Consider the following 20,199-nt stretch of genomic DNA (forward strand, 5'->3'; position numbering starts at 1 on the left):
CAACAGTTCAAAACTGTACCCTGATAATGCATAATCCCTTCTTCCCAGAAGCCCCTATGGCTTTTCCCTCCCAAAAATCTGTACCAAAGCCCATGTATGTAAAGATTTACCTAGTCCCCTGCACTCTCAAGAACAAAACAGTTCACATCAGTACATAAAACCCTACCCCCATCAGAGGCTGTATCAGGCAGAACCTGCCCTTTGTTTGCAGAAAGCCTCCACAACCTTCTCTGTGATGACTTCTACCATCCCTCCCATTAAACTCTTTCTTATCTAGTTGCCTCCTCTCTTTTAATATTCTGTGCTTTTCTAGATTGAGTACAAACTCTCCACTGAACCAATTTAGTCATACGTAGCATTAAAATCTTTTCACATTCAGGATTCATGAAAACATCCCTGACAGGACAAATAATGATTACAATAGGACCACTCTGGCCACTGTAACAAAAAAAAAGAATTAGAAATAACAAATATTTATTTCTCGTAATTGTAGATTCTAGTATGCACAAATTTGATGTCTGGTGAGGACTTACCCTGTTTTATAGCAAGCTGTCTTTTTGCTATGTCTCACATTCAGAAATGGTAAGATATCTCTTTGAGAGCTCTTTTATAAGGACACTAATGTCATTCATGATGGTATGGCCCATTATGACCTAATCACTTCTCAAAGGCCTTACTTCCAATATCCTCACATTGGAGGTGAGGTTTCAATTTAAGAAACACATACATTCAGTGTTAGGAGCCACTGAAAATGGAAATTGCAGGTTTTTTCTGTATACCTTACCACAAATATTCCTTGTAATCCTTATGTCTAAAAATAATTAAATGTGCTCACAATTTAAATTTCAAAAAACAAAAGGGAGGGCAGAGGATTTAGCTCAGCAGCATAAGCACCTGACTGGCAAGTGCGAAGTCATGAGTTCGATCCCCGGTACAACAACAACAACAACAACAAAATGAATATGAAAAAAATGAATATGAAATGAATATGAAAAAAAATGAAAAATGAATATGATAGATTTCACTTTGCAGCATATGCTATTTAAAATTTTTTAAATTCTTGTAAAAATGTAGCTACTGCAGCAGAAAGATAATGCAGTCAAAAGCTAAAAAGAATCTATTGGAAAGAGCTTCAACTGGACAATAAAAGTACCCAGTCCAGTGCTAATGTGGGTTTGAGGGTCTGCTTAGATTTTTCCAGGAAATGCTAAATGGCCTATCTGGATGCCCAAGCATGCTGTCCAGCTGTATCATGGGTATGAACCACTCTCTAGAAGCAGACACTCAGTCCTATCACAGTGATGCCTCAGAGACCACACCTCAACTGACAGAAAAGGATGAAAATAAAACCAACTTCAATTGACCCAGTATGCCCAGGAGATAGTAACCAAAAACAAAACCATAAGTCTAGGTGATGAGTATATAAAGATAACCAAAATGAAAGTTTAATGAAAGAAAGGGACACACAAGTTATTAGTATTCTTAAGATGAAAAATAAAACTATATATTAATTATGGATAAGATTTTGTCTTTACTAAATTCTTTTATATGAAATCTCTGCTAATTGACCTATAGAAAATCTGACTAGCCAATTTATAGTTATAAATTTTAACTTTGTAAAAAAATTATTGTAATTTAATTTGGCTAAAAATATATTTGAGTGCACTACAATTTGTAAAATGTTTGTTAGCCTGTCTGTATATCTGTTGTCTGTTTGTAAGCAGTTGTGAGTCAAATGAGTTAGTGATTGATCACACATGTGGAGCTGAAAACAAAAGTGCCCCTACAAGGAGTGCCCCAAATGGCATGGAGCGCTTGAGAAATGCCTGTGAGCCTGAGGTGCGGAGGGTGAACGGGTGTCCCAACACTGAGAACACAGGGTGGAAGAAGTGAGCTAGTTCAGCAGGAGGGCAAGATCCAAGTATATAAATAGCCCCTGGGGAACTTAGAAAGATCTCACAGACCTGGACAAACCGTGCTTGTTTCTGTGTTTGTTTGAATCTGTACAGATCATCTGTTGATGTTTGTCCATTTGTCCGCTCTGTAAACAGCTGTTCCTTTTATTTTAAGCTCAAAAATTTTTTCTCTTTTCCTTTTCTTTTACATTTATGGATCATTTGATCAAAAGTTGATTTGGGTTATAAAATTACAAAACATGCAAACATGGTCCAGATGTAATCTAGGTTATCAGCTGGTCCAAATGACACAAAGACTGGATATATAAATGCAATATATATTGTTGTCTATTATGGACTTGAGAGTCTCATTGCTTAAAAAGTTAATGGGTTAATGATATGATGAGGTTTTTCATCAATCATCAAAAAATAAATTTTTTTAAAACATTTTTTAACTTTTTATTGGTACCAGGGATTGAACTCATGACTGCCTACTTGCAAGGCAGGTGCTTATGCTGCTGAGCTAAATTCCCAGCCCCTAATTTTAAAAATAAATTTTAAAAATATATTTTATTCAGATGAGTAAACAAAATCCCCTGAAGTTGGGATTTTTGGACAGGATTCTGATAGAATTTTCAGCATGGCTAAAAAGATAGAAATGTGAAATAAAGTGGCCTTTATTTTAAGAATACGGAGAGAGAACCCCCTACCACTGAAGTCTGGCTTTTCTCTCTGCCAGGCACGTGTTGTGAGGGGTATACATATAGCTTGGGTTTGGGGTGGTGCCTAAGGGGCACTACTGATGCACAGGTAGCCCACTGGAATCGCCACAGGTAAATTGCCTAGGGGCAGGGAAGGTGGACTCAAGATAGAGCCCCGGTTTCACCTCCCAGCCTCCCACCGCTCTAGTGTCCCATTTAGGGTAAAATCCTTTCAGATTCCAATTGATAAATAAGAAAGCAGCTGCCTGATAACATTTTAAACTAGTTCTGGTTTATTGATTGGAGGCCCCAGTGTTCTCCACAGGCTTATGGAAGACAGCTCAAGTAAAGTTACAAAATATATTATTGTAATATGTTCACATTAGTCATCATCAAAAGAAATAATACAATAAGATTTTTTATTTAGAAATACTTGGATACAAAGGTTTCATATGGCTGTGACAAATTATTGTCATAAACCTCATGCTATATTAATGTACTCACGCTGCCAGATATACAGGTTTTCCAAAATGTAAAACAGGGATTAGTTGTGGTAACAAAATTTTATTTCCTATTTAGACCTGTGTTCGTACCAAAAACTTAAGAGATTCACATTCCACTAAAGTTCAATAAATTAGATAAAAGTTTGTATGTATTAGATAAGGGTGATTTACTAAAAGGGGTATTTTATGTCAAAACGGAAATTTGGATTGTTACAAAAATGTTATAATTGTCATGCTATTGATATAGGGGAAGGAAACTCCCAACCTACCATGTCCAGTATAAGTTCATATTTTCTAAAATCGAAGAGTGAATTTTAGGAACAACAGAGGTTAAGAATAGAATATATTGAGAGAAAGAAAGCTTCTGTCTGAGAAAGACAGAAGGGGTCCCAAGTAGTTTGCCAAGGAATCTGTCTTTTCCAGGAACGTTTATGGAGTAAAATCATGGGGTGAGACAGGTTTAAGGTGGGAAAAACTGGGATCTCACAAGGCAGATGAGCATGAGGTGGGACAGAACTATGGTAAACCAATAAGATTAATAGTTCAGGTAAAATTGATTACATTAGGGATAAATGGGAAAGTAAGTCTCATAGAAAGCGGGCATTCTTAGAGAGCTTTAACTCTTCCCTAAGGGGTTGGAATGGTGACTTCTGACTTCCTTAGGGTGATAGAAAATTATTTAGAATATTAGTCCTTAGGATATGGATTCATTTGCTTGATCTTTTGTCTTGAGGCCTGGCCCACAGCAGGAGGTGTCTGTCTCCCCCTTAGTTGCAAGGTATCTGGGCTTCTGCATTGGCTTCTTCAAGGATCTAGCCCTGTCTCACTGCCTATAGTATTTCTAACTAACTCAGCTACCTGCAACGCTATAATGTTGTATATGGTTTTGAATTCTGATTTTCTGTGTACAACATGTAACTGTTAATACTCTATAGGTATTCAAATGTTAAAATATCCATGAGTAATGGAAAATAAGTTTTACTTAATGTTCTAAGGTGTTTCATCTTTAGCTAAGATAGTAACATTAAGCTTACTGCCTCTCATACAGTGTATTGTTATCAATCTTTTCTTCTGAGGTTTAGAGGCTGAAAATTACAGAAACAGATGGGCTAAGTTGATAGACAATAATTTGGCCCCAGCCCTTTAAGGTTAATGAAGATTAAGGACATTAAAAAAAATTAACCTCTGCTTACATCATCCAAAGATACTCAGTAAGTCCCTGATCTTCTGATCAAGAAGATTATGAAATCACAGAGGAGAGTGATCTTTGATGAATGGTGTACCTAAGGAGACTCACAAGGAGAAAAAAAAAATCTCCCAAACTTTCATGGAAAGCAACTAGGTCAAGCAATGACCATGACTCATCCTGATCTCTGATGCTGACTGTTAGAGCCAAGAAGTACTGTGTATGGCTCCCAGGCAATTCCTGAGGAGACCTAACTGACCTTGGTAGATATCAAAAAAGTGAATGTATTTAATACAGGTCTTGAATCTGCTGTACAAAACTAAAACTTCAAAAGGTATAATTCAATGCCATAGTAAAATGTTAGCTGTAAAAATGGCTCAAATCACTAACACATTCTGAAAATTTCTGGCTACATGGGTAACTGGTTATTGTTATAGGTTGATGGACTTTATTGGATTGAAATTGCGAGAGTTCTCTTAAAATAGCCTCTCCAAGCTGATCACCCACTCTGTGCAACAACTAAACAAAAAGGAAGAGTATGTTGGGAGCCATTGAAACTGGAAATTAAACAACATGTGCAGGGCTGCTGCATAGCTGGGGTAAGATATGATCACAGTTGAGGACACTTGGCTCTGAATCCAATTAACTAAATTAAGACTGTAGCCACAGGCATTTCACCCCTGTAGTGAAACGCAACATGGAGATATTTTCCTAAGATACTTCCTCTTGTTAATGTAATTTGTTCTCCTTGTTAATGTTAATTTGTTACTTGAGCCACTCCCAAGATCTGTTCAGTTTCCTGTGTTGTTTGAAAAAAATAATAAATATAGGCTGCCCAGATGCATTCCTTGTCTGAGCCACCAGAGTCACCGAACTCTTCGGAGGGGACTGATCCTCCTAGAGCCCTAAAATCATACCATTTATCTCATTTATTTAAGCCTTCACCAGACACTCATTTGGGAGATTGGAGATCTAGGCCAGGTCTCCAATAATTCAGTCTATAGATGTGTGAAAAGTTGAATGAAGAAAACTAAAATCTTAAGCTTCAAAAAAAACACTAGAACAAATGGGGAGGTATATGATGTGCCTAAACAAGATGACTCAGCATCATAAAAGATAAATCTTTCATTAATTTTTTTCATAAATTAATTTTTTACATTTATTTTATTGATATATTTAAATATATATGTGATAGCATTCATCATGAGGAATTTGTACCTGTACGTGACGTATCCTACTTCTTTTTCTCCCATTCTTCTCCCATCCTTTCAACTCCTTATCCTTCTTATTTAAAAAGCATGGCTTCCATTTTTGCCTTGTATTCTCGTTCTCTTTTTTTTTTTGTTCTTTCTTTCCTTTTCCCCTCCCTCATTAATTAATTTTTAATGTAATGCAACACAAAATTGCCAATGAAGAAATATTGGCTTCAAAAAGGAGAGCTTGACATGTTGAAATGATAAACAAAATGAAAAGAGAAAAGTGAGTGGTTTGGGCTAAGTTTACATTTAGCTACACCTGATAGAAATCCAATTTTATTTCTAAAAATACAGGATAATGTAATAAGTTTACAGGCAGCTCGTCCGGTTTGGTGCAGTGCTGAAACGACTTGTTGTTGTTTCACTTTCTGCTTTGTCACAGTCAGTTACTTGAGGCTTCAGAGTCACAAGCAGCACGTCACATTCCTCCATATGTGTGCATGGCACGTATTAAACACAGCAGGTACAAAGAGGTGGATCAAAGGTAAAAGGTGCATGCCAGCGAAATCAGTGTCATTCTTTATTAGGAAAACAATGACTATTCCAAAAATCTAGTCTATTTTCTTCCATTTAAATCTTAGGAGTCAAAAGTGGGTGACATGATCACAACTGACTACAAAGAGTCATGGAGGTTGCAGGATAGTTATTTTGTTCAGTGTTACTCAGGTTTGACGAGACTTGTTTGTGATGAAAGTCAAAATGGGCAACTTCAGCAGGACTCATATAAGTAAAGCCATCTTCCCTCTGCATCTCGTTGGATATGGTATCATTCCCTGTGTCCCTATCAGTGCTACTGTACACTTGGGTCATTTACATGAAGTCTGTCTAGCTCCTGCATTGTAATATTAATTGTAAGTATAAAGTGACTCTTTGAAACTACATTCTATATCATTTTAATAATCCATTTATTTTTATATCATTTGGACTCAAGATATCTCAGTGGATTCCTGTTTTACTTAATGATATAATAAATTATTTGTATTACTTTGATTCTCAAATTGTCCCAGGTTTAGCCAGTGAGAGCCCTTCAACGTGATGTCTTTGTCTTGTAGAACAGGTACCTATATTCTTGTAGTATCTCTTCACTTTCTAGTACAAGGAGATGATTCATTTTCTAGTACAAAAGATGATTCATTTATTCTGTACTTTCTCTGCCTAAGCCTAGAATCTGCCGTTTCTTTCTAAGGATCCCTGATTTATGTTGGTTTAAAATAGCATTTAGAAGATGTCAAGTAAAAAAATACAGATTTAGGTAAGGAATTTATTTAAAAAGATGACTGCAACATAGAAAGGGATTAACTGTGATAGGAAGACCATTCTCAAAACAGGAATAATAAAATTCTCAAAGATCAGGCAGAAAGAGCTTCTCTTTTATTGGGAGGAATGAACTCGGCTAGGAAAACCAGGTTTGAAGGAATCTATGAGAAGCATTATAACTGTTTTCCAGAAAATAGTAACAAAAATCAATTCCTGGAACATAAAATGGTATGTAGATTTCTTGATGGTTATTGTTGTCTAGGAGCCCAGGTCCTCTAATTGGGAAGAACTAGGGAGACAACTATAGGTATAGATAATAATAGAGAAGCATATAACTCTATATCTACTTTTCTGTAGATACAGAAAATTCATAAGAATCTCTCTCATTTGAACAGGCTTAACTTTTTTTTGTTTTCCAAACTTGTGAATCTATTCTCCAAAAATAATAAACTTAATTTCTGTATTTAATATATTAATTTTCATATTTAATTTATTTGATAAGTTATCCAGTATATAACCAACTTCCTGTTGCAATCCCCACCACCTCCTTTGCATGAATGTTCTCCTTAACCCATATGGTTGTCCCACTCAAGCTCCAACACGCTAAACTAGACCATTCTCCCAAATAGATGCACTGTCATCCTGTTGTGCTTTGATAATCAGGTTCCAGGTGCCCTTTTGCATCATATAGGCAACCTTATTACTCTATTTATGTTCAGAGCCACTTCTTAACACTCATCTACATGGCTGCAAACCCTGATGAGTCTACTAAATGGCTTTAACACTGAATCACTCAAGGAGGGAATAAAAGGGAGTAAAAAGTGAAGACAGATGTAAGTCTCTTATGGTAACAATTTTCACTTGTCCCATTATTTTTCACAATTTGCTTATTGAAGAATTGAGTCTCTTCTTTCAAGTTCGTAATGTTTTGTATTTAACAATTGTACCTTTTAAAAAATTATATTTAACAGTATCTTTAGCTCTTATCAACTACAAATTGGTAGATCATGGTAAATTTTTCAGATTTAGTTGTTTGCTAAAGTATGTTTTTCTCTAGTTTCTATTACATGTCTTGCACATGTAATAAGACTTTTTAATAGAACTCACATATACAGAGTACTACTTTTCATGATTATCATAGTCACATTTCTCATCACTGAGACAAATATCTGACTCCAGCAAACTAAAGAGAAAAAATTTTGGTTCATGGACAGTACCAGTTCTTTGAGTCTGTAATAGGCCGGCTCCAAGATAGGACAGCATGGCTGAGGGGCATGGTGGAGGAGAGTAGCTCATGGTATGGTAGACAGAAATCAGAGAAAGATGTGGGTGTGGTGATTCATGCCTGTAAGCTGATACTCCAGAATCTGAGGCAGAAGGATTGCTGTGAGCTTGAAGCCAACCTGGGCTACAAGGTGAGTTTAAGTCAAGCCTGAACTGCAGAGTAAAACCCTGCCTCAAAAAGACAAAAAAAAGAGAGAGAAAGAGAACAAAGAAAGAAGAAAAGGAAGAAGAAAAGAAAAGCAGAGAAAGAGGAAGAGCGGTAGTGGGAAAAGAGACAAACTCTTCTTTTGATCATACCCCCTTACATCCTAACAGCAAGTCAGCTATAAGTACCAAAATCTATTCAACCCCCAAAGCCCTACCTATAAGCACATGAGATTCTGGAGGGACATCTAAATATAAACCATGACAATGTGAATGGATTCAGGCATCATCGGCCCGAATTCACCCATTAACAGAATCCTCATCAGTCTAATATCTTTGGCATCCACTGATGATTGCTGTCAAGATCCATCATGTTTTAGAGCTTATTAAATGGGTGTTGACAAATTCTATCACTCTCGGTGTTTCTTAGATGGAGTTCTTTTACAAAGAATTTTCCCTTATTAATGTCTAAGCACTTTGAAATATAAGCTGTATGCGACAAAGAAGATAAATATTACATTATTTCTCTTTGTTAATCTTCAGAATAATAAATTATGTACAAGAGAATAAGTACTCCATGGTTTATCTTGTGTAAAAACCCCAAAATATAAATAAAGAGAACACTAAAAGAGATGACAGGAAAGGGAAGGTAGACTTGTGGAAAAAGAAAGAGGATCAGGGAAGAAAGAGTAGGGCAGGGAAAGATCAAGGTGTGATCTTTATACGTACTAATTCCCTCTAAGATGAATGTAATTATTTTGATATGTTTGTTTGTTTGTTTTTGAGACAAGGTCTTGCTATGTAATTCAAAATAGCTTTGAACTCACAGTGATCCTCTTGCCTCAGCTTCCCAAGTGCTGGGATTACAGGAGTGTGCCACCGTGCCTGGTTTATCTTGTAAGGCAAATATATTCCAGCCATAAAAAATTGATAAATGTTTGAGGAGATATAAATGCTAATTATCCCAATTATAATGGCCCTGGTTGTAAAACATGTTGCAGAGATTAACTCCCTTTTTGTATAAGCTCCCTCCCCTTTTCTTTGTGGCTTTTCCTTTTAAAAAATCCCTGTAACCTAACCTAGTCACACAGCTCTGCAGACTCCAACACCATTTATCATTAAACATTATATACATGTGTCTAATTATCACATGCTAGTCCATAAATATGCACAATTAAATGTGTCAGGAAAAAACTGTCAGAGTCTCTGTATTCTTCTTCACAGTGATCTGTCTTCACCCTGCAGAATGTGCTTCTTTTCCTACTTTCAATTGGCCCACACTCACTCTGGTAAGCACACTTCTTTTCCAACCATTACACTACCTTTTGCTCTTGTCTTGACCAAATCTTTGTTCAGAACAGAATTAAGGTGGAAAACACCTTTTGTTCAAAAGGAAAGAAATTTAATTTACCTACTTACAGTTTAAAAATACTCTTTCCCAAAATTCTTTTATTTGGAATCAATGCTAATTTTAGAGTATTCTGGTACAACAGAGAAGCAAAAAATACAAAATGAACAAGTTTATTGAGTAGAGGACGTGGAAAGGAGCACACAACCCATGGCTTCTGGGCTCTCTCGTTCAAACAGATACAGAGAGACACAGGGTTATATACCTCTGATCGGAAGTGGTGCATGGGCGAATATTGATGACTTGTGAGGAACCAATTGGAATTCTCTGTGCATGCAGACAGGAAGGGGAGTTGCAATAAGGGGCTGAAGAGGAAGTGGTAAACATTTCTGCTTTGTCCTTAATTGTACAGTAAATTATACCAGGGCTGTTGTACCTCAAAAACGATGTTGAAAAAGATGTTGAAAAAACAGGACAAGACATCTTTAAAAAGAAGTGCTTTATTTTCGCTGGTACCCAGTGACATGGCCTGTGTTGGAGTCTGCAGAACTGTGTAACCAGGTTAGGTTACAGGGGGTTTTTTAAAGGAAAAATTGCAAAGAAGAGAAAAGGGGAGGGAGCTTATACAAAAAGGAAGTTAATCTCTGCAACATGTTTTACAACCAGGGTCAGTTGGTCCGGGGACCGAGTGTTTCACAATTGGTGGTCAGCAAATGTTTTACAATCAAAGGTCAGTTGGTTCAGGGACCAAATTGCTGTTCTAGAAGGGGATAATTCACAAGAAATGAGAGTTGAAACACAGGGCAGGGTAACGACACTTACAGAACAGGATAGTGGCGCCTTAGCCAGGTTACAACAGGGCAAGAAACTTTCAGCTAAGTCTTGCAAAAAATAAAAAGTTATCCATGTCCTTCAGAAGCAATTTTCACAAACTGATGGGCCTAGGTAAGAAAATTTGTTTAAAAATGCTTATCTGTTTATAAGGTTACATTTTTAGAGTTAAATTTTATCAATCAATCTGTATGACAAACATCAAGCACAGTCAAGATCATCCTTGAAAATCTATCAGATTGCCCTAAAATAAAGCCACATAAGCTAAAGAAAACCACCATATGTAGTATCATACATGAATTAACAAGTACTTGTTAGTAACATGCAACTATACCAAGAGTCTGAATGTCTTTAAAGTTACAACACATCTTGTGTGTAGGATGACCATATGTTCTAATTCACATGGAACAATTTAATTTATACCTCTCAATCTGATAGTTATAAAAAAAATAAGCACCCTTACAATTCTGAAAATGTCCCAGATTGGATAATAAGCTATGTGGCCACTCTTAATATTAGGTCAATCTCAATCCTTTTTCAATATAAGGTTGCACATCTTTACTTGAAAATAAAGTTCAAGGAAACATCAAAAGGCTTTTCTATCCATGAATGTGTGGAAGTCAGTAACAAAGATTTGCAAGCCCCCATTTCTATCACCTTTTCCTCATTGTGTTCACTTTAGGTACTACTGTGCTTAACAGAATTTTAAGTACTATTAATTTTTAAGGTTAGAGATGTCACCATAATAAACATTTCATTATTTTCTATTATCTTGGTAGGATTAGTTTTAAAATATTCCCTCTCCTCTGGCTATTATGAACACTAAAAGTCCCCCCAATCCCACTACAACATGTTCTACTCCATCCAATACTTAAAATCTGAACTTGCAGTATACTAAGAGTGCTTAAAATATTAGGAAATTCAGTGACAGTCTTGACCCAGGATCTGGTATTTGTGGGTGCTAATCTGTACCAGGGACCAAGCAAAGAGCCCAATCGTCTGTTTAAGGGTACAGTGAGAGGATAAAATAAAAACAGAAACAAGTTTAGTAATACATGTCTGGCTGGGAAGTCAGTGTCTCCAGATGAGTTCACCACCAACACTCCAAAACCGCCACTATTTATTGGCAGGGTTAGCAAAAAATTCAAATTAAGCAGAAGTCTCAGAGGTTTATGGCTCAATGGGCAAATACAATCCTGGAATGACTTAAGAGGACATAGATGATCAAATGCTAAGAAGGGTCTTGTCCTGGAGTATAATCTTGGGATGACTCCAGACGGCGTAGATTATTTTATGCTAAGAAGAGTCAATGTGAAATCTCAGATGAGTGGTACCGACAATCCCAAATCTTCATTCTATCCCTTAGGGAAGTATGCAAAATTAGCTGTTGTTTATTTGTGGGTCCCCAACAATCTGGATCACAAAATTCTTTCCTTTCACATCCTCATTCCATGTTGACCATCTGCCTGTTGAGTTTTTTGTCTTTTTTCTTTTTATCGGTACCAGGGACCAAACTCACGACTGTCTGCTTTCGAGGCAGGCGCTTATGCCACTGAGCTAAATCCCCAGCCCTGCCTGATGAGTTTTTCCAGTTTTTGATTTCCCTTCCTTTGGGGTAAAACTGAGGCTGGATTATAGAACAAGGTTGAGAACCTCAAGTCAATTAAAAGAGGATTGTAACATTTCTTTTTCCTTTCTCTGGGCCTGTACTCTGCCTTTGTTATCTCTCACACTGCACTGAGTGGCTTTCCTGATATATATGATTCTAATCACTACTAGAATACTAACAATGAATTTTGACATGACCCCTTCACTAATCAGAACAGAATCGGCTAAACTTCCTGATCTTGGTGATTTATTAGTGTTGTTTTGGCTCTTTCTACTCAATAGAAAGGCTGGAATGGTGTGTGGTTGGGAGTCAACTGGTCCTACCCATCTCAGTGATTTAAAACCCTCACTGTTTGCTTGAATGAGTCTTTAACTGGTCTAGTACCAGAGTTGGCTGAGCCTACAATTGGCAGACTTTTAATCCTCTAATCAAAGAGAAAAGGGAATGATAGCCTATAAACATCTATTTTTCCCATACATAAATTTCATTGTATTTTAAATAGTAATCAACTCTTAATTTTCCACAGTAGTGGAGAAGAGTAATGACATGTTTCTGTGTAGCACTGTTCTGAATCACATATACTTGTAGCATAACGATCCACTCCTCCTGCAACAGATTTACTTTACTAGTTATATGATGCTTGTAATTTTATTAAAATAAGTCTGCTTTCCCTAAGGATTTGCTTTATAATTATAGGAGGAGATATCACAGTCACAGTTTGGTTGCAGGGGCCAGTCTTGGGCTAGGTAGATGAGAGGCTTGCTACAATAAAAATGCATGCATCTGTTGAAGAATCAGACATTTTGACTACTTTGGACATTGTGTAACAAGACCATTGGTTGGATTATGGTGCGAGTGAGGTATAATTAGGAATAAGGCATTGAATATGTGGATGGTTAGGCTTACCAAATACTAACAGGAGAACAAACATATGTAGAAATTGAAAAATGAGAGGATAAACTTTTTAAATGACAACTTGTTAGAAAGAGGAATGTAAGGAATGAAAGGGAAGGAAAAATTCATATTCAGTGATTGTGCTACTCAAGCCAAGTAATTTAACTCTTTAATATTTGCAACAACCCTCTAAAGAAGGTACTGCCATCATTCTGATTTTAAAGATGAGCAAGAGAGACTCAAAGAGGTTAACTTATGTAAGAATACAAGATAACCTGCTAGTACACCTGACTGGGCCTAAAAAATGCCATCTTCTGCCTTCCATTGGCTCCTGTCAGCTGGCCCTTCCTTGCCTTTAAATGGAAAGATGCCAGTTATGGATTCAAAAGTCAACTGACCTGGACTCAGCCTCCCAGCAGTTCAAAAACTTGTTTACACTCAAGTTGCCTGCTGAAAAGATACAAAGCTCTTTTATAATGTCTGGTTAAAACTGGTTCCAAGGAAGGAACTCCACAAATTTCTTGGAGCTGCTAACTTCTATATGCTTACTCAAACTGTTCTAAAAAATGGACCCCTTGATACATGCTGAGTATATCCTGTTTCTGAAATAGTTCTGTTACTAATGAAGTCCAACAGGTTAGATATGCTGTGGTTACCTTGGGCAAACTATTTTGTCCAAAACTCTCCAGGAGGGAAAATCCCCCTATGGGGATCATTTGACTAAAACATCAACACCAGCCAGAAAAACTTTAGCTGGTATTCCTAGGTCAGAGCCTGACCTGCCTCCACTTGTTCTGGAAACTCAAACTGCAACACTGACCCCTATACTCCTACAGCCAGCTTAGGCTTCAGTGTCTGTATCACTAACCCTGACTTCATGCAGTATAGTGGATAATTCTCATTTAAATACATATAAATAGATTATATAGTAATAAAATATAACCCTACAGAAATAGCTTTGTAACCAGTTAAAAAACCAGCTATACCTGTAGACATTCCTATACACACACATAACCCAAGTACATATTAACTACTTCCACAAGTTTCAGAAATCCAGCCTTAAATTCACTGAAAAATTTACCTGGACAGCTCCTCTGAGGCTCACTCTGTAAAGGCTCAGTGCCATGCATGGCTGAAGCCTGAGAATGTCATTCGCATGATTGCTCCATACATATTCCCCTTTATTTTTGTGCCTTTTAAGGCTGTTTAGCCCAGTCCTCACTTCCCCATCCTTCTGCTAGCTGTGGTTTTTGTTAATTGGCTGGATTCTATTACCTCAGTCCTTACTTTGCCACCCACTGCTAACTGTGGGTTTGTTTTTTATTTTTGCCTTCAATTTGTTGGACAGTTGCTCCAAGAGAAAATATTGAACAATCAATCATTTGATCAAGATTTGATGAACATCTGAGACACATTGGACACTCTCATAGATCATATTAACTCCCTCAATATCTTGCCAGAATAGTGTTACAGAACAAACCAGCCTAAATTACATCTACTGCTTCTAGGTGAGCCTTGTTTCAGAAAACTAAATGTAACATGCCCAGAAAATATTTTCTGGAGAAACAGAAAGAAATGGGAAATGTAACAGAAATTGCTCTCTTGACTAGTATACTTGAGTTTGTTTGTTTAGTTTTGGTAGATTTGTGTGTTAGAAATGACTAATCATTGTGATAAATAGCTGTTCACTATGATGCATATTGTATAAAGCAATTCCCAATTGACAAGCCACTATGCCTCTGTACTTCCTGTTTATCTCATATAAGTCCTAGACCCCTGGAGATCAGGGCTTGATATTCTGGGAATGACCCTGACGAGCCCATTGGTGTAAATAAATCTATCTCCAGATTCTGGAATTTTTTTCAGTGTTTCTGCTGGCCATTGCAATTACATAGCCCAGGTAAGCCTCGAACTCATGGTGATCCTCTGGCATCATTGTCCTGAGTGCTAGGATTACAGGGTTATGCCATCATCCCCACCTACCAACATCTATATTTTGAAAGACTCCCCATGTGTTACTGATGTGAAACAAGATACAGAACCACTATTTGGGTCAAACCAGGCTTTACTTTTGACTTTTCATAATTCACTAGCTATTTATATCTGTTGAAATCCTTAACCATTCTTCCAGACTCAGCCAAAATGCCACTCCTTCTATGAAGTTTCTCTGATTACCCTAATCAGATGTTATCACAGCCTTCCTCTAAGTTCTTACACTAATTTGTCCCACTTACATAATCTGTTATTGTTATACCAATCAATTGTCCTTTAGTTAGATCTTTACAGTTCCCTAAACTCTTCCATAAATCTCTCCTCCCATCCTTTTTATTCTATGTATCATGGAGACTTTATTACTCTGAATTATACATGAGGATACAATGGTTCAAGGAGTATTATGAGGTTTTTTCCTAAACTCACACAGCTGGTAAATTACAGAATAGGGAACTCCATGGTCCCTATAATCCTACAGCTGGAAACATTTAAAACAGAGCCAATTCCTTTGTCACCTTTAACATACAAAAACCTATGGAGCTTGACAAACGCACCTTAGGGTCCAGCCTCAGAGATTCTAGTTTGCAGCCCTAGCAAACAAATTTTCTTTAGGCATTTCAAGTAGTTCTTATGTGAGTGGTACATTGATTAAAAACTCCTCTAAATCATTCCACACCAAGTGGAGATTGTAGGAAAACTTCCAAAGCGCTATTTTGTTCTTATAAAATGATAAGTCAATAAAAATTAATAGGGAAGAAAAATCTTTTTGGTGAGTATAGATCACTGGCCTCATACCCAAAAGCATTTACTCTGAAATTATGAAACTTTCTTCTTTAAAACCCCATCTGTTGGTTTCCTGACCAGTAAATAAAGGCTGAGCAGATGTCTGTTTGATTGTCAGTGCAATCCTCCCTCTCAGTTGACACAAGTATACTGGCTTTGTACTTCTCTTGGGAAGTACAGAGATCATTTATTGCCTCTCTCATTTAAGAAGGGATTTGGAGAAACTCAGTTGGTTCAAAATTTTCAAACAAAATTTCTCTCATGTGAGCCTCTTTGGCATTTCAGTCAGCTAGGATAGTGTTCTAAGGCCACTTAGAAATAAAATCTCTGCCTAGGTTAGAAAAGGATGGACTGCTTACATGGAAAACTGCTTAAGTGTTTAAAATAAGATACAATTTCCCAACCCTGGAAGTCTAAAAATATCATTTTAGTGCCACCCAAGATAGAAACTTCCATTTAACATAAACTTTGTTGACAGGTCATATGTACACTTACAAGTCGTATCCTCACTTACAAGTATCAACCTAGTGAAGCCCAAGAAGACTTCCTGGGTCTATTTATTTCCCAAGAAGGATACATAAAGAAGTTTTCTGTAGGTGGAGGCAAATAGAATTTTCATTTCTTAAGGCAGTCTTTACTTGCTTGTGTAGCACTGTGCAGAGAGAGGACAAAACATTGTACCAGTCAAGGCCTCATGTCTAGTTTACAATGGATATTAAGAATGTAGGCTGTTTTCTTAATCACCATCTGAATATTTTATTTTGCATTCCAAATATTCTTTAATGAATTCTTATTTACAGGATTTTAAATTTCTTTGCTAAGAATTAGAAGTCACTGGGTCAGTTAATGAGAGCATTTTTTAGATTTTATAAAACTTAATTGTAATGTGTAGAAAATCAGAGAGAGGTGAGGCTTGAAGGAGGGAATTAATATATGAAGTATTCTTTATTCCAAGATCTGGCTGGCTGGTGCCTACAGGTGTGCTCAATTTCCAGGTGCGATAGTTTCTACATATCACTCTTTTGTTTTGTATTTGCAAGAAATGGGTGGTCAGTTGAAGCAGGAGGAGCTGAGTTTATACTCTGTAAAGATCATTTTATTGTCTTTCCATATTGAATGAAATTTCATTTAGACTAAAGATTTCCAGTCCAAGTATTTCAAGTCCTTGCATTTAGCAATTTAAATTGTGTACAGTCCCTTAATCCATAGCAGTAGTTAGTTACCGGTATAGCAAGTGAGCAATTGTCAGAAGTTTTAGTGATCTGAGTGTCTTTTACTATGGCATTGCATATACATACATACATACATATATATATATACACAATATGTGCAATATATATATAGCATAAATATATAGTATATACTATATACTATATATATAGTATATATATATGTAGTTGTACTTTTCTGCAGGATGTTCAAGACCAAGTTAAGGTGAGACTTGTATGTATTACTATATATAGTATAGTGTGTATATATATAGTATATATATGATAAATATATAGTATATATAGGATATAGTATATATATATATATATATATATATATATATATATATATAGTTGTATTTTTCTGCAGGATGCTCAAGACCAAGTTAAGGGGAGACCTGTATGCATTACAATTAATCTCTTGCTATCCAGCCAGTTCTGTTCGGTCCCCTCAGGAAATACCCTGGAATCATGTATAGCACTTCTTAGCTCTTCTGCCAGTGTCAGCATTCTGGATGAGTCATGGCTATTGCTTGGCCAGCTAGCTTTCTGTGGAAGCTTGGGAGATTTTTCTGTCCTGGTGATTCTTCTTGGGTACACCACGTATCAATGATTCTTTCTCCTGTAGTCTCACAATCTTCTTGATCAGAAGACCAGGGACTCGCTGAGTATATGATGTTGCATTAAGGGTTCTCTAATGTCCCAGGTCCTCATTGACCTTGGGGTACTAGGGCCAAAATACTGACTATCCAGTTAGCCCATCTATAGCTCTCATTTTTTGTCTCTAAACCTCAGTTGTTGAACACCCAGAAGAAAAGGTTGATAACAGTACAGTATAGTAGAGGCAGTAAACTTAGCATTATTATCTTATCTAAATATCAGACATCTTGGAACATAAAATTAAACCATTATTTCCTACTAACCATGGATGATTTGACATTTAAATACCTATAAAATGTTAACCAATGGTTATATATTTTACACAGAAAATAGAAATTAAAATTCATAGCTGATACTATAGCATGATAATCATGATGATATTTTTAACACATCTAAATTTCCATTTTGATCTAAAATACCTCCTTTTAGTAGATCATTCCTACCTCATACATAACAAACTTTTACCTAACTTGTTTACCTTTAGTTGGAATATACATCTCATAAGATTTTCTTGAAGACAGTGGACTTAATCTAAAACAAAATCTTGTCACCATAAACAATTCTTGTTTTACATGTTGGAAGACCTGTACACCTGGAGGCATGAATACGTTCAGTACACCATGAGGTTAACAAAAATAAGTCATCATAGCCATATGAAAACTTTTGTATCAGAGCATCTTTAAATAAAAGCTAGTATCTAGAAAATTTAACCTTTTGATGATCACCAATGTGAACATATTACAATAATATATTTGATAACTTTGGGGGGGGGCATCTCCCATAAGGCTATGTGAATCACTAGGACCTCTCATTAATTAAAAGGCCTGGTTAATGTTATCAAGCAGTTGCTTTCTTATTACTCAATTGGAGACCTTACCAATAATCTCCCCTCACCTTTAGGAATTTGTGTTCATATATCTTAATATTTTTGATGACTTATGAAAATCCAATCAGAACATTTAACATTATTTTTGAACAAGGAAAGACTTTCAATCATAATAGATGATAATACATTACATTTACACAACTAATTTTATCATCATTTTTACCAGCTGGCAACCCAGGTGGAAGCATGGTTTTAAATCTATAACACAAAATAAACTTTGATCAAATTATCTAAAAATACAAGACAAAATAGAAAAGAGAAAAAATTATTGAGCTCAAATAAAAAGAGAACAGCTGTTAACTTATTGGACAAATGGACAAAGTACACAGCTTGTTGGTGTCTTCGAGAATTCTCTGAGATTATGCCTTGTGTTATAGTGGCTGGAACACTTGTTCATCTCCAGCATTCCATTCCCTCAGGGAAATTTATAGTTGCTCCATGCTCTTGGGGCACTCCCGTATGGGCATTTGAGCTTTTGACTTTGTAAATGTGAATGATCACTAGCTCACCTGACTCCCAACAACAGTTTGACACATTGGACAAGCAAACAAGCATATACACAGGCAGACTGATAAACACCTTACAAAATCAGAGTGTACTGAAATGTATTTTTGACCACATTGAATTACAGTAACTTTTACAATTTTAGAAATTATAACTACAGATAGACTAGTGATTTGTTATAAGTCAATTAGCAGAGATATCTTTTTTTGTTTTTAAATTTAACTTTTAATTTATTAGAGCCCAGTAAGTGATGATTTTGAAAGCAGAGTTCCCATCAAATTAACACTTAATTCAGGGCAAAAATACATTTTAAAAATCTAAATCTTAAGGTAGAAGTAAAACATTATAAAAACAGAATGTCTACTACAGTTTGTTGAATGTCTTATTTTTAACAGTGTTACATAGTACCTTATAGCACTAAAATGTGTTAATAAAGTCAGAAATATTATCCATTTATCCAGGATTTCTTAGTCTGTAAAATTCCTCAGCTGCTAATTGAAGAAATTTTGCTGTGTAAGTAACAGCTGCTATATTCAAGTGATCACTTTTGATGTCAAAGGAACTAAGGCAGGTAATTTTATGGTTTTCATTTGTAAAAGTTTTAGAATATTAAATATGAAATATTTTTAGATTTACCTTCCCATGCTAATTCCCAAAGGATGTGTATCATTTCCCTTTACTCCACTTAAAAATTCTGTGAACTGTTAATACCTATTCATTGTAGGCCCATCCTACTGATAATAAAGGCATACATTATTTACTTTATATGGTAGAAAAAAATTACAGTCAATAACTGTATCTTTTCCTGGTCATTAAATAACTTCAGATTGAAGTAAAAAAAATTTTGTATATTAACAAGTAAACAGTCTATTTCTTAAGTTTCAATTATGACTGGAACCTGGGGGTGGGCAGCAGGGGTATTTTATGTTAGTCTGTCTGTTTTGTGATACTGAGAGCCAGCGAGGGAAGTGCTCTACACTCAGTGATACTTCTAGCTCAGTATTTCATATTTATAGTGAATTAACAGTAGCGCTTCTGAAAAACAGGGTTAACAACCTTAAATTTCTTTCATAATCAACACCTTTTGTTTTCAGGATAAGGGATAAGATATAAAAGTGCTTTAATCAGAAAAAAAGGATTAGTTTGTCATATAAGTACCTTAAACATTCTACTGAACAGTATCAAAAAAGACAAAATGTATTCAAAATAATTTTTTAAGGCTGGTGGTATCTTAACTAACATAGTAAGTAATTACAGA

The sequence above is a fragment of the Cavia porcellus genome, unplaced genomic scaffold, assembly GCF_034190915.1.
Source record: "Cavia porcellus strain 051 isolate PalLab524CR breed Dunkin Hartley unplaced genomic scaffold, mCavPor4.1 scaffold_9, whole genome shotgun sequence".
In the NCBI taxonomy this organism is placed as follows: domain Eukaryota; kingdom Metazoa; phylum Chordata; class Mammalia; order Rodentia; family Caviidae; genus Cavia; species Cavia porcellus.